The sequence below is a fragment of the Chlorocebus sabaeus genome, chromosome 10, assembly GCF_047675955.1.
Source record: "Chlorocebus sabaeus isolate Y175 chromosome 10, mChlSab1.0.hap1, whole genome shotgun sequence".
Taxonomy (NCBI): domain Eukaryota; kingdom Metazoa; phylum Chordata; class Mammalia; order Primates; family Cercopithecidae; genus Chlorocebus; species Chlorocebus sabaeus.
In genome coordinates this window covers 115,329,571-115,343,994 of record NC_132913.1, presented here as the reverse complement: position 1 = coordinate 115,343,994, position 14,424 = coordinate 115,329,571, and the positions used below count along the sequence as shown (strand labels likewise).

The window sequence follows — 14,424 nt, the reverse complement described above, 5'->3', positions numbered from 1 at the left end:
TACAGCAGGACTGGAAGTTGATTTAAAAGCTTTAGAGCAGGAATAAAAGGAAGTAAACTACACTTGGAAGAGGGTCAAGCAGTCAACCTGAAAGACAAGTGCATTCTTTGACCTTTGACTTGGGATTTTATACGTTGGCATGCTTCTGGGGTCTTGGCATCTGTCCCTTTTCCCCGGATTCTTCCCTTGGGGTGGGCCGTCCGCATGCACAGAGGCCGTCCAGCACTTGGGAGGGGCCCCACGTGCAGTGTGTTTACTGAAGTTGTATGCATACTCGCTTGAGCTATTCTTCCCTTTCCAGGCGAGTGTTTCTATAAGGTCATACACCAATTAAACTCTGCCATTTCACCGCTTAGCGTGCATGCTTGAGCCTACTCACCCAACTCCTGAGATCTTATCGGCAAGCTGCTGATCACCAGTTTCAGGTTTTTTTCTATCTACTGGGAGACTGCCTTTCCCTGGCACTGGCTGTGACCAATTATTATTTTAGAAAGGCAGTTTAACAACCACCTGACCGTCACTAGATGGTTGATGGTTGCCTGATATTCCGGGTGGGAAGTCAGGGGGCCTCTCCTGCCCTGTTCACGTCTGACTAGCTACCTACCGTAACAACAGCATTCCTTTTCTGTTCTTTAACAGGTCATCTGTGGTTATCTTCCAGAATATCAAAATAATATTTAAAAAACAATGAGGTTGGAAGCTTTGGGTGTGTTAATAAAATAAATAAATAGATAATAAGGTAGTGTTTTTTTTTTAAGTTCACTCTTCACACTCAACGTTGAAAATACGTCCTTAAAATGGTGCAATGCCGGGCCAGCAGGTGGCGGTCCAGGAGTCCTAGCCACACAGAGGGGAGTACAGGGCTGGACACCAGGCAAGGCCAGACAGACACAAGGAAAATAATACATAGAAATGTGGTTCCTGGGCCAGGTGCAGTGGCTCATGCCTGTAATCCTAGCACTTTGGGAGGCCAACGCAAGCAGATCAATTGGGGTCAGGAGTTCGAGACCAGCCTGGCCAACATGGTGAAACCCCGTCTCTATTAAAAATACAAAAAAACAAAAATGAGTCAGGTATGATGGTGGGTGCCTGTAATTCTAGCTTCTTGGGAGGCTGAGGCTGGAGAATTCCTTGAACCTGGAAGGTGGAGGCTGCAGTGAGATGAGATCATGCCATTGTGCTCCAACCTGGGTGACAGAGCAAGACTTCATCTCGAAAAATAAAATAATTTTTTAAAAAAATGCGGTTCCTGCTGTCCGATGTTTAGATGTTTACACTCTATAGCAATTGAGTCTTGTCAAAAAGGCAGCTGTAACTTCTCTTTCACTTTATCCAGGCTATTGCCATCATGTATATGACAGCTCTGCTGGTTTTCTCCCCTCCTTTTCATAGAGTCAGTCATTAATAATAAAATGTGGTATGTCCAGACGGTAGAATATTGATCAGCAAAGAAAACCCGCAAAGCACTGATACATGCTACACACAGATGAACCTCAAAAACTTCATGCTGAGTGAAAGAAGTCAGGCACAAAAGGCCACATACTGCATGATTCCCCTTTATATAAAATGTTCAGAATAGGCAAATTCATAGAAATAGAAGTGACATGGATGGATGCAGGAGCTGGAGGTGGGAAAGGAATGGGGAATGACTGTGAATGCACGTGTTTTCCTCTGGGCGTGTGAAAATGCTCTAAAATTAGATTGTGGTGACAGCTGCGCAACCCTGTGAATATAATAAAAAACATTCAATTGTATACCTTCCGTGGTATGTGAACTTATCTTGATAAAGCTATTTTTAAAAAGGTTACTGAAGGCTGGGCACAGTGGCTCACTCCTGTAATCCCAGCACTTTGGGAGGCCAAGGCAGGTGGATCACCTCAGGTCAGGAGTTCGAGACCGGACTGGCCAACATGGCGAAACCCCATCTCCACTAAAAGTACAAAACTTAGCTGGACGTGGTGGCGGGTGCCTGTAACCCCAACTACTCAGGAGGCTGAGGTGGGAGAATGGCTTGAACCTGGGAGGCAGAGGTTGCAGTGAGGCAAGATCACGCCATTGCACTCCAGCCTGCATGACAGAGACTCTGTCCCAAAACAAATTAAATTAAATTAAATTAAAAAGGTTACTGGGTAGTTCTCCCACACCCAGCTCGCTGAGAGAGAGGTGCCTCAGGCCTCCATCCCTGGGGCAAGGAGAGCCCTTCCTTTCTTTTCTTTTCTTTCTTTTTTTTTTTTTTAGACAGAGTCTCGCTCTGTCAACCACGCTGAAGTGCAATGGCACGATCTCAGCTCACTGCAACCTCTGCCAGGTTCAAGGGATTCTTGTTCCTCAGCCTCCCAAGTGCCTGGGATTACAGGCTTGCACAACCATGCCTGGCTAATTTTTTGTATTTTTAGTAGAGACAGGGTTTTGCCATGTTGGCCGGGCTGGTCTCGAACTCCTGAGCTCAGGTGATCCAGCCACTTTGGCCTTCCGAATTGCTGGGATTACACTCATGAGCCACTGCATCCAGCCTAGAGCCCTTCTTTTCCTTCCTGTAATCCATCATCTCTTTCTCTCCTGGTGGCAAAACTCCCTTGTGGAAAGCACACCTTTTTCTGCCACCTTCTTCTCTCTTGACACGTGTACAGCCCCTCGGTTACTTCTAAGAAGAAAATGGCTTTCTCAAAATGGGATTCTCAGACCTCCCTGAGTCTTTTAGCCCAGGTTTTGAAGAAATCGACACCCCTTTTGTGCCAAATCGCCAAAACCCTGAATGGGGAAAGACAGCCCCCTTTTGGCTCTTTGCTTGTTAACACTTAACTTTGCTCAAATAAAGTGATTTGCACTGGGTGTGGTGGCTCACACCTGTAATCCCGACACTTTGGGAGGCTAAGGCAGGAGGATTGCTTGAGGTCAGGAGTTTGAGGCCAGCCTGGGCAACATAGGGAGATCCCATCTCCTAAGAAGAAAGAGAGAGATTCCGTTCCAAGGCATCTGTGAGCCTGTGGAATAGACACCATGAGCAAAGCTCACCCTCTCAAGTTGAAAAAACTTATGGACAAGAAGTTATCATTGAAGTTAAATAGTGGCAGACATGTTCAAGGAATCTTGCAGAGATTTGAGCCCTTTATGAATCTTGTGATAGATGGCTGCATGGAGATGGCAACTAGTGGGCAACAGAACAATATTGGAAAGGTGGTAATATGAGGAAATAGTATCATCATGTTAGAAGCCTTGGCTGGGCGTGGTGGCTTACGCCTGTAATCCCAGCACTTTGGGAGGCCGAGGCAGGTGGATAACTGGTGGTCAAGAGTTCTAGACCAGTCTGGCCAACATGGTGAAACCTCATCTCTACTAATAACACAAAAATTAGGTGGGTATGGTGGTGGGTACCTGTAATCCCAGCTACTCGGGAGGCTGAGGCAGGAGAATTGCTTGAACCCAGGAGGCAGAGGTTGCAGTGAGCCAAGATCATGCCACTGAACTCCAGTCTGGGCGACAGAGTGAAACTCTGTTTCAAAAGTAAATAAATGAGTGTTAGAAGCCTTGGGATCAGTATAAATAATGGCAGTTCAGCAGAGAAGCCTATGTCCTCTCTCCAAAGGGCACATTTTACTATGAAGTAAGAATTAGGTCATGCACATTTTCATATTAGACTTTTTGTTAAATAAACTTGTGTAATAGAAAGAAAGAAAAAGAGAGAGAGGGAGTGGAGGGAGGGAAAGAAGGAAGGGAGGGAGGAAGGGAGGAAGGAAAGGAGGGAGGATGGAAGGGAGGAAGGAAAGGAGGGAGGGAGGGAGGGAGGGAGGGAGGGAGGGAGGGAGGGAGGAAGGAGAGTAGGAGGCAGGGAGGGAAGGAAGGAAGGAAAGAATGGAGGGAGGGAGGGAGGGAAGGAGGGAAGGAAGGAAGGAAAGAAGGAAACAGGGGAAGAAGGAAGGAACAAAACAAAGTGGAATGATTCCCCTTTACATAAAATGTCCAGAATGCACAAGATTATTTATTTATTTATTTAGAGATGGAGTCTCACTCTGTCGCCTAGGCTGGAGTGCAACTGGATTATCTTGGCTCATGCAACCTCTGCCTCGCAAGTTCAAGCAATTCTCTGCCTCAGCCTCCCAAGTAGCTGGGATTATGGGTGCATGCCACCACACCCGGCTGATTTTTGTATATATATTTTTTAGTAGAGATGGGGTTTCACCATGTTGTCTGGGCTGGTCTCAAACTTCTGACCTCAGGTGATCCACACACCTCGGCCTCCCAAAATGCTGGGATTACAGGCCTGAACCACTGCACACAGCCACAGGCCTATTTATTGAGGAGGTTGGGAGACAAGAACAGGCAAGCCTACTTTATATACAGGGGAATCTTGCAGTATGTGGCCTTTTGTGCCTGACATCTTTCACTTAGCATGAAATTTTTGAGTTTCATCTGTGTTGTAGCGCGTATCGGTGCTTTGTGGGGATTTTTTGCCGATCAATATTCTACTGTGTGGATATACCACATTTTGGGACACATCTTCCATAGAAGCCAGCTGTCTTCTCTGAGGGACATCCTGCCATGTTTATGTTGGCCAAAGAGGTAGCATCACAACAACTAATAATGAATACTGCCACTAGAAATTCACTGGGTCATCTAAAAAAAAAAAAAAATCAAAAATCCGGGCATACGGCTCATACCTGTAATTCCAGGACTTTGGGAAGCCGAGGTGGGCAGATTGCTGGAGCCCAGGAGTTTGAGACCATCCAGGACTCCATGGCAAAACCTTGTCTGAAAGAAAGAAAGAAAGAAAGAAGGAAAGAAAGAAAAGAAAGAAAGAAAGAAAGAAAGAAAGAAAGAAAGAAAGAAAGAAAGAAAGAAAGAAAGAAAGGAAGGAAGAAAGGGAGAGAGAGAGAGAGAGAGAGAGAGAAGGAAGGAAGGAAGGAAGGAAGGAAGGAAGGAAGGAAGGAAGGAAGGAAAAGAGGAAGGAAGGAAGGAAGAGGAAGGAAGGAAGGAAGGGGAAGGAAGGAAGGAAAGAAGGAAGGAAGGGAGGGAAAAGAAAGAAAATCCACTTTTTGTAAAAAATAATAATTAATAAACTAAGCAATTAAAAATATTTGACTCCTCAAAAATATCAAGGTCACCAAAACCAAGGAAAAACTGAGTCACTATCACAGTCCAAGGAGCACTGAAGACACCTGACAACTAAATGGAATGTGGTCTCTTGGAGGGATCCTCAAAACAAGAAAACACATTAGTGGAAAACTAGTGAAACCCAAATAAGGTCAGGAGTTTAGTCAACAGGAATGCGCCAATGTGATCTTCTGTCTTCATCAATGCAACATGGCTATGTAAGTTGCCCACAGTAGAGGTAGCCAGGTGAAGGGCACACGAGAATTCTCCCTAGTATCTTTGTAACTTTCCTGTACACCCAAAATTTTTCCACAATAAAAGAGCAAAATTTAAAACTGAAAAAAATGTCTGTGCACAAGCATGAGTCTAGTCCAAGCAGACTGTTGTTATTTTTTTAGCCGAATCGTGTCCTTTCTCCTGCTTTTCATGGATTAATTTAGTTTTCATAAGGCCTTCTCCACAATCAGATACAAGAAGAAGTTCTTTCCACTGGTTCCTAATGCCCCACCAAAACCTCTCTGCAGCCATGCCCTGCTCTTTTCCTTTCTACTGCATGAAAGAAGATTCCTTTGTGTTTGTTTGTTTTCCTTTTCCTACAGATTCTTCCCTGAGGCTGGGCATGGTGGCTCACGCCTGTAATCCCAGCACTCTGGGAGGCCCAAGGCTCCCTGGCCAAGGATCACCTGAGGTCAGGAGTTTGACACCAGCCTGGTCAACATGGAAACACCGTATCTCTACTAAAAATACAAAAATTAGCAGGTCTTGGTGGTGGGCGTCCATAATCCCAGCTACTCGGGAGACTGAGGCAGGAGAGAATTGCTTGAACCCGGGAGGTGGAGGTGGCAGTGAGCCGAGATCACACAGCTGCACTCCAGCCTGGGCGACAGAACGAGACTCTGTCTCAAAAAAATTAATTAATTAAATTAAATTTTTTTTAAAAAAAATTGTTCTTCTCTGAAAGCATCCAGAGAAGATTGAGACAATGCAGGACTATGGGCTTTAGTTTTCCTTTGAGTCAGGATCTGTTTCCGGCGGTGACTTCTACTCGCTTCTGACTCTACCGCTTACACACACACACACACACACACACACACCCCTTTCAGCTTCAATTATATGCTACTGTAAACGTTATATAATCCCATCTGCATTTTACCAGGCTTGTCTTAAAGGTCAAATCGCCCCCTAGCCACCTAAACTACAAGCAGAAACCATGAACTTATAGTGACATATTCTTGTACCTTTTTCTTTTTAAGCAAATGGCTCGTTTAAAGTGATACAAAGTAAAGAACAACAAGCAGAAAATGAATCATGTGGATTGAGACTGCACCTGTCAGCACACAGAGAGGAAGAAAAAGTTGAAGCCAAATGTGTAAATGTCAGCATATGTCTTTTCATTAAAAGAAAGAACTTTACTGTTAGCATCACTTTTCACACTAGTTTTCCAAGTGTGGGAGACAATATTTTCCAGTTTACATCAGAGCAGGCAAAACACCGCAACACTAAAGAAAAAATGTCAACATCAATATTTCCTGGAAATCAGTATTGATGGCATTCACACAGTTTTGCCAGACCTTCAGAAAGGTTAAGAACATAGAAAACTCCTGTAATGCCGGGTGGAATCAAAATGAAAGGTTGTCAGTCAATGAGAGGTGAAGATGAGAGGCCCAGTGTGCTTTTCATGATTAAAGGAAATTCTGATAGATAATATCAGGACTTCGGTTTTTAAAATTAAGAAATGGAAAACAGCAAACTCCTCATCATTTCCTCTTCTGTATTCTTTGTCTGTTTTAAAACTGGCTTACCTAGATTTGAAAGAGTCTTCCTAGTAGCAATTTAAATGTAGAAAAGTATACCACAAAAAAATGACCACTTAGAGTTCGGCGATATTTTAACAGAAACTGCAGAGGCCATCTCCACAACCATTTGAGTTTCAGATGATGAAATGGGGCCGCAGGTCTGTTGAATGACTTTTCCAGGGTGAGTTATCTACTGAGTTGTTGGGATTCTCTCAGGATGGTGGCAGAAATATTAAAGGGAAATATTAGGGAAAGTTATAAGGAATAGTCACAAAACTTTTTGGAAGGTCGAAAGGTTACATGGCTTGTAGTAATTGAACAGGCTGAAGGCAGCCACGTCTTACCTTAGAGCATTAGAATACTAGGGACGATAGAGGTTTCCCCAGTTAAGTCTGTTTTCCCTACCTTAGGTAACGTTACCTGACTAACCTTTGAGCCAGATGGCCCTCTCGTGGGGAGGTGGACCAGGAATATTGCCCCCAGTGGTATTTCCTTTAAACCGCGGTACCTGAGCTTTAATCATTTGTAGAACTACTCTCTTAACCATATTAATCATCCACAAGACTCAGAGCTTCTGTTGTGAATTGTATAGTAAATAAATGCCTGGAGTGCGAGCTGCTCAGGGCCGGCTGGAGTGACAAACCTGTCTTGGTGTGTAGGCGTTCAGACACTCAGCGGGACTGGCAAAACAGAGTATCTGTGTGTCAGCGTACATTTTATTCATCCGTCGTTTGGGTCAGGGTCTGTAGGCAGAACCCCGTAGCTAACGCCCTCTTGTGAGGAGCAGTACCTCAGTGAGTGGAGAATCAGGGCCCCAGTCCAGGTCTTCTCAAGATCTTCATGTAACCCACAAACTCTGTTTTGCTTATATCGCTTTGGATGAAAAAGACAAAATGTTAGAATATGGAAAAAGGATATAGTAATTCACTACTATTTTCAAAGAAGAGGCATTCATAAACATGAGAAGATGGCCAAAGGAGAAACTGGAGATAATAGTTATCTGTCACTGAAAAATTAACTCTTCATTTATTATAAGGTGTTTATTTTGACCTATTTGGCACAGAGAAAAAAAGGAGCCATGCTTTCAAACCAAGATTGCGTTTATATTAGAACCCAAGATCTTCTTCCCCTGAACAACACTTCTCTCCCTGTCTCTTTAGTATTATAGGTGAACTAAGTATGCAGAGAGTAAATATTTCATAATCTTGATGCTTGCTGCCAAAAATACTTGGAGAGGGAACTATTTTCATATGAAAAAACATGTCATAATAAGTGATTAAGATCACCATGAGCAAGGACAGGGAAACAAAAGAGAATGTTGCAGTGCTTTGCATTGTAAAACAACAGAAACTTGGGTATGATGAGAGAGGTGGGGGGAAGGAGAAACTGATGACCATATAAATGCATACAAGCTAGGTGTGTCCCTGACACTCAGAACCCTTGGGGAAGAAAGACAGTGGGCCTAGTAGAGCCCCCTCTTAGCACCCTGAGTGAGAGCCTAAGGCCCAAAGCAATCCCCAGCACACACCATATACACATTCATTATGGCATGTGGTGAGTGAAAGATGGTTCCACGTTCCACCGGTGGGAAGAATTGTGTGGTTTACACCAGCAGTCCTCAACCTTTTTGGCACCAGAGACTGATTTTGTGGAAGATGATTTTTCCACAGTGATGGGTTGGTGGGGGATGGCTTCAGGATGACTCAAGTGCATTACATTTATTATGCACTTTATTTCTATTATTATTATGTTGTAATATAATGAAATAATTACACAACTCACCGTAGTGTAGAATCACTGGAAGCCCTGAGCTTGTTTTCCTGCAATTAGATGGTTTCACCTGGGGGTGATGGGAGACAGTGACAGATCCTGGGCATTAGATTCTCATAAGGAGCGTGCAACCTAGATCCTCACATGCGTGGTTCACAATAGGGTTTGTGCTCTTATGAGACAAGAGGCAGAGCTCAGGCGGTTACGTGACCAACAGGGAATGGTGGTAAATACAGATGAGGTTTTACTCACTCAACTGCTGCTCACCTCCTGCTGTGTGGCCTGGTTCCTAGCAGGCCATGGACTGGTGCTGGTCCACCGCCCAGGGATTGGAGTCCCTGGTTTACACGACTTGGCCAGGTGACTGAGAAGTACAAACTTCATCACACAATATGACCTGGCCCTTTGTCACATGGAACAAGGAGCGAATAAATATGACTGCTGCAGTTTCAAATTCCTTCTCTTCCTTTGTGTTCTGGTTTTGTTTGTTTGCTTTGCACTTTGAGTGTTATTGTGATTCTGGAGAGCTCAAGGAGAAAACTGCCTAGAAGGGTCTCAATAGGCTGGGTGCAGTGGCTCGTGCCTGTAATCCCAGCACTTTGGGAGGCTGAGGCAGGTGGATCATGAGGTCAGGAGTTCAAGACCAGCCTGACCAACATGGTCATGTAGAGAAACCCCATCTCTACAAAAAAAAAAAGAGAGAGAGAGAGAGAAGGCCTCAGTAACGACCCAGAAGACCTTCACCAAGTAGTGGAGAAACCTTTTTTCTTCTTCTTCTTTTTTTTTTTTTTTTTTTTTTTGAGACAGACTTTCACTCTTGTTGCCCAGGCTGGAGTGCAATGGGGCAATCTCATCTCACTGCCACCTCTGCCGTCCGGATTCAAGCGATTCTCCTGCCTCACTCTCCCAAGTAATTGAGATTACAATTGGGCACCACCACACCCAGCTAATTTTGTATTTTTAGTAGAGATGAAGTTTTACCATGTTGGTCAGGTGAGTCTCGAACTCCTGACCTCAGGTGATCCACCTGCCTTGGCCTCCCAAAATGCTGGGATTACAGATATGAGCCACTGCACTGGGCTAGTGGAGAAACTTTTAAGAGTAGACTTAACTTATAAGAATGTCAGCATGGGAGAAAAAGGAGGGAAGCTACGGATATAATCTGGCAAAATCCTTCACTTCATAATGAAGACCCAGAGGCTGAAGACAGCAAGCGTTTGGCCTCAGAAGTTAGCTGGTTAGCATTTGAGCAGCTCTCCTGCAATTCATGTCACTGTCGAAGAAAACTAGATTTCCCCATTTTAAAACATGCCTCTGCCTGTATGAGGCCATCGACCACATTCTCCAGGGCATTAACTGTTTCCAGCAAGGAGGAGGTAAAATACTCCTCCAGAACCCAGCAGTCTTTTTCCTCAGCAGAATCGTGTTCCCTGTGGAATTCTTTCTTGTAGGCAGAACAGAACTTTGACCCAGCCCAAAGCTCGATAATCATGATCAGTTAAACAAGGAGAAAGAAGGAAATCTCAGACCCGAGGAAACTCTAGGGAAAACACCTGTAACACAATACCGGGGAAAACTAGCAGAAGTCATCGTGACGATGTAAATTATTATTACTGTTGTTATTTGAAACGGAGTTTTGCTCTGTCGCCCAGACTGGAATGCAGTGACACGATCTCAGCTCACTGTAACCTCCACCTCCTGAGTTCAAGTGATTCTCCTGCCTCAGCCTCCCAGGTAGCTGGGATTACAGACGCATGCCACCATGCCAGGCTAATTTTTGTATTTTTAGTAGAGATGAAGTTTCACCATGTTGGCCAGGCTGGTCTCAAACTCCTGACCTCAAGTGATCCACCTGCCTCAACCTCCCCAAGTGCTGGGATTACAGGTGTGAGCCACTGCTCCCGGCCTATTCTTAAAACACATAAAATTAAAATATGAATTATAATCAAAAGCTGCTATTCGAGGTTGAGCCCGGTGGCTCATGCCTGTAATCCCAGCACTTTGGGAGGCCGAAGAGGGCGGATCACGAGGTCAGGAGTTCGAGACCAGCCTGGCCAACATGATGAAACCTGTCTCCACTAAAGATACAAAAAATTTGCCAGGCATGGTGGAGTATGCCTGTAATCCCAGTTACTCAGGAGGCTGAGGCAGGAGAACTGCTTGAACCTGGGAGGCGGAGGTTGCAGTGAGCCGAGGTCGTGCCATTGCACGTTAGCCTGGGTGACAGGGCTAGAATCGGTCTCAAAAAAAAAAAAAAAAAAAAAAGGCTGCTATTCAAATAAAAAGTATTTTTAGCAAACAAATGTTTTATTTGCTAACAAGTTGAATTCCTCAATAATTTAAAGGAATCATTTTCTTTGACCAAATAACACTTCCTACAGCCAAAACATTTGCTTTGAGGGAAGTTATATCAGTTTTGTAGTTTGCAAATATTTTCCGATTCTATGAGATTTTGCCCCAGACTCAACACGATCCTCTGAGTCATCTAATTTGTATTAAAGGAGAATGTGCTGTGGTTGGCTGAACAAAGGACCCTAAAGATATCTAGGTTCTAATCTCTGGAATGTTACCTTCCATAAACAGACTTTGCAGATGTGATTAAGGTTGTTTTTTGTTGTTGTTTTGTTATTTGTTTGTTTTTTGTCTAGAGTCTGGTTCTGTCACCAGGCTAGAGTGCAATGGTGTGATCTCGGCTCACTACAACCTCTGCCTCCTGGATTCAAGTGATTCTCCCGCCTGAGCCTCCTGAGTAGCTGGGACTATGGACATGTGCCACCAGACCCAGCTGATTTTTTAGTATTTTTAGTAGAGATGGGGTTTCACCATGTTGCCCAGGCTGGTCCTGAACTCCTGGCTTCAAGTGATCTGACCACCTCCCAAAGTGCTGGAATTACAGGCGTGAGCCACTGAGCCCAGACTGATTAAGGATGTAAATGGAAAGATGGAAAGAGTATTCTGGATAATCAGAGTGGGACTCAAATGTAATCAGAAGTGGCCTCACAGGATAGAAACAGATCAAGATTTGACTATAGAGGAGGAAATAGATGTCACAATGGAAGCAAAGGTTGGAACGATTTGAGGAAGGGGTTTTAAGTCAACAAGTGCACAAACCCTCCAGTAGTCAAGAAAGGCAAGGAGGCAGACTCTCCCTTGAACCTCCAAAGGGAACCAGCCCTGCGAACAGCTTCACTTTAGCCCAGTGAGCCTGGTTCTGAACTTCTGGCCTTTGGAATTGTAAGATAATCAATGTGCTGTTTTAGGCCACCAAGTCTGTGTTTATTTGATACAGCACAAAAGCAAAGTAATTCAGGTGGTAAATGCGATTACTTTCCACATGGTGAGCCCCAATGTGTTTTCATTTAAAGACAAAAGAATGAAGACAAACTTTTGCCAGGTCGAAAGCGTCAGAGTGGGTACAGAGCACGCGGCAAGCCCCTCCCCTCCAGTTTGGTCCCTGAAGCCTCACTCAGACTCTGTTTGCACTCTATCCAGAGTATATGCTTCTGGGGCCTAAAGAATTTTCACATGAATAAATGAGCCTAGGACCGGGCGCAGTGGCTCATGCCTGTAATCCTAGCACTTTGTGAGGCCGAAGCAGGTGGATCACTTGAAGCTGGCCAACTCGACTGAAAATACAAAAATTAGCCAGGTGTAGTGACGTGCGCCTATAGTCCCAGTTACTCAGAAGGCTGAGGCATGAGAATCACTTGAACTCAGGAGACGGAGGTTGCAGTGAACTGAGATGATGCCACTGCATTGCAGTTTGGGCGACAGAGTGAGACCCCATCTCAAAAAATAATAAATAAATGAGCCTAGAGTATAATAATGTTATTGATAAACAACAAATCTCATAGGAACAATTTCCAGCAATTTTTTGTACACTCTTTTATATATTGTTTTATTTTTAATTGACAAGTAAAAATGATATGTATAACATGTTTTGCTATATGTATACATTGTGAAATGCCTAAATCAGCTATTAAACATATAGCATTACCTCGCATACTTATCATTTTTGTGTTGAGGACACTTGAAATCTACTCTTAGCAATTTTCAAGTATACAATATATCGTGATTAACTCTTGTCACTGTGATATGCAATAGACCGTGTGAATGTATTCCTCCTGTCTAAATGAAATTTTGTGTTTACCTTTAACCAACATAGATACTCAATCAGAAGCAAATAAAAAAAATCAACATCACGCCTATAATCCCAGCACTTTGGGAGGCCAAGGCGAGCAGATCACGGGGTCGGGAGATCGAGGCTTACACAGTGAAACCCCGTCTCTACTAAAAATACAAAAAAAATAGCCGGACATCGTGGCGGGCGCCTGTAGTCCCAGCTACTCGGGAGGCTGAGGCAGGAGATTCGCTTGAACCCGGGAGGCGGAGCTTGCAGGAGCGGAGATCGCGCCACTGCACTCCAGCCTGGGGGACAGAGCAAGAATCCATCAAAATAAAATAAAATATAAAATAAAATAAAATAAAATAAAATAAAATAAAATAAAATAAAATAAAATAAAATAAAATAAAAATCCAGCAATACCGATTCTTCGTCATGACTTTTTTTTTTTTTTTTTTTTTTTTTTTTTTGACGATGTCTCACCCTGTCACCCAGGCTGGAGTGCAGTGGCGCGATCTCGACTCAGGTACAGACCCCGAAACCATCCTGCTGGGGGCAGACATGTAAAGCTGCAGTCCGGGAAGCCTAGAGGCCCTGCAGCTCCTGAAAAGGAGACTCTGGGGAAGGAGGCACGCCCCGTGCCCTTGAATAAACTAAGGCTTGCTTCAGGGGAATCGCACTGCCTTTGGCCTGCAACTGTGTCCAGTGGCTTCCCGGTAGTAAGACGGTAACCTTGTCTGGGCCACAGAATGCAGTTTTCAGCGCTCAGGAGCCTGGAGGGGGAATTGGGGCAGGGGAACCCTGGGAGGAACACGACTCCATGGAGGGCAAGGGGTCTGTGGGAGACTCCACGGACATCTGCCCGGAGCTCCAGGGTTTGTTTCTGCAAAAGCACACTCCGTGGGCCAGGGCCTCCTCCGTTTCCTGCCTGGTGGAGCTGGCGCCGCCAGAGGGGACTCAAGCAGCCGCGCCCCGAGCCCAGGATTCTCGTCCCGTGGGGCCTGCCCTGTGCACCGAGGGGGTTTAGCAGCGTCCTCTAGCACCGCCACCCCGGCCGCTTGCTGTGACCAGCAAAACTGCCCCAGACACAGCTGGATGCCTCCTGGGGGGCGGAATGGCCCCTGGTTGAGGATCCCGCTATAAGGCTCCGAACAGTCAAGGAGCGATTGGAGCGATGTCTTTTTCCTGTTGTCTGTAGCCTGCTTCTCCCACTCTGTCCATTTCTCATCACGTTCGTTGCCAAGTGCTGACAACTTTGCCTTCTAAATATTTCTTGAACCTGTGCTCTCCCCGCTCTGTCACCGCAGGGATTCTGGTGACTCGGAAACTCACGGCTCCTTCTGGCGGCTCTGCATTGGCCTCCCCTGGGCCTTGTCCCGCACATCCGATTTTCCTCACAGTCACCTGGGACTTTATACAAAATGCAACTCTCCCCAGGCCACTGCCATGACTGACTGATTATGACTGATCGATTGTTTTTTTGGTTTTTTTTTTTGGACAGAGTCTCGCTCTGTTGTCCAGGCTGAAGTGCAGCAGCACAATCTTGGCTCACTGAAACCTCTGTCTCCCAGGTTCAAGTGATTCTTCTGCCTCAGCCTCCCAAGTAGCTAGGACTGCAGGCGTGCGCCACCATGACCAGCTAAT

The 14,424-nt window shown here is 45.0% G+C and overlaps 1 pseudogene; it reads left to right on the top strand.

Moving 5' to 3' along the window:
* The first annotated feature begins 3,000 nt into the window (after positions 1 to 3,000).
* Positions 3,001 to 3,214, top strand: LOC119625101 (small nuclear ribonucleoprotein G pseudogene; annotated as a pseudogene).
* The last annotated feature ends 11,210 nt before the right edge of the window (positions 3,215 to 14,424 follow it).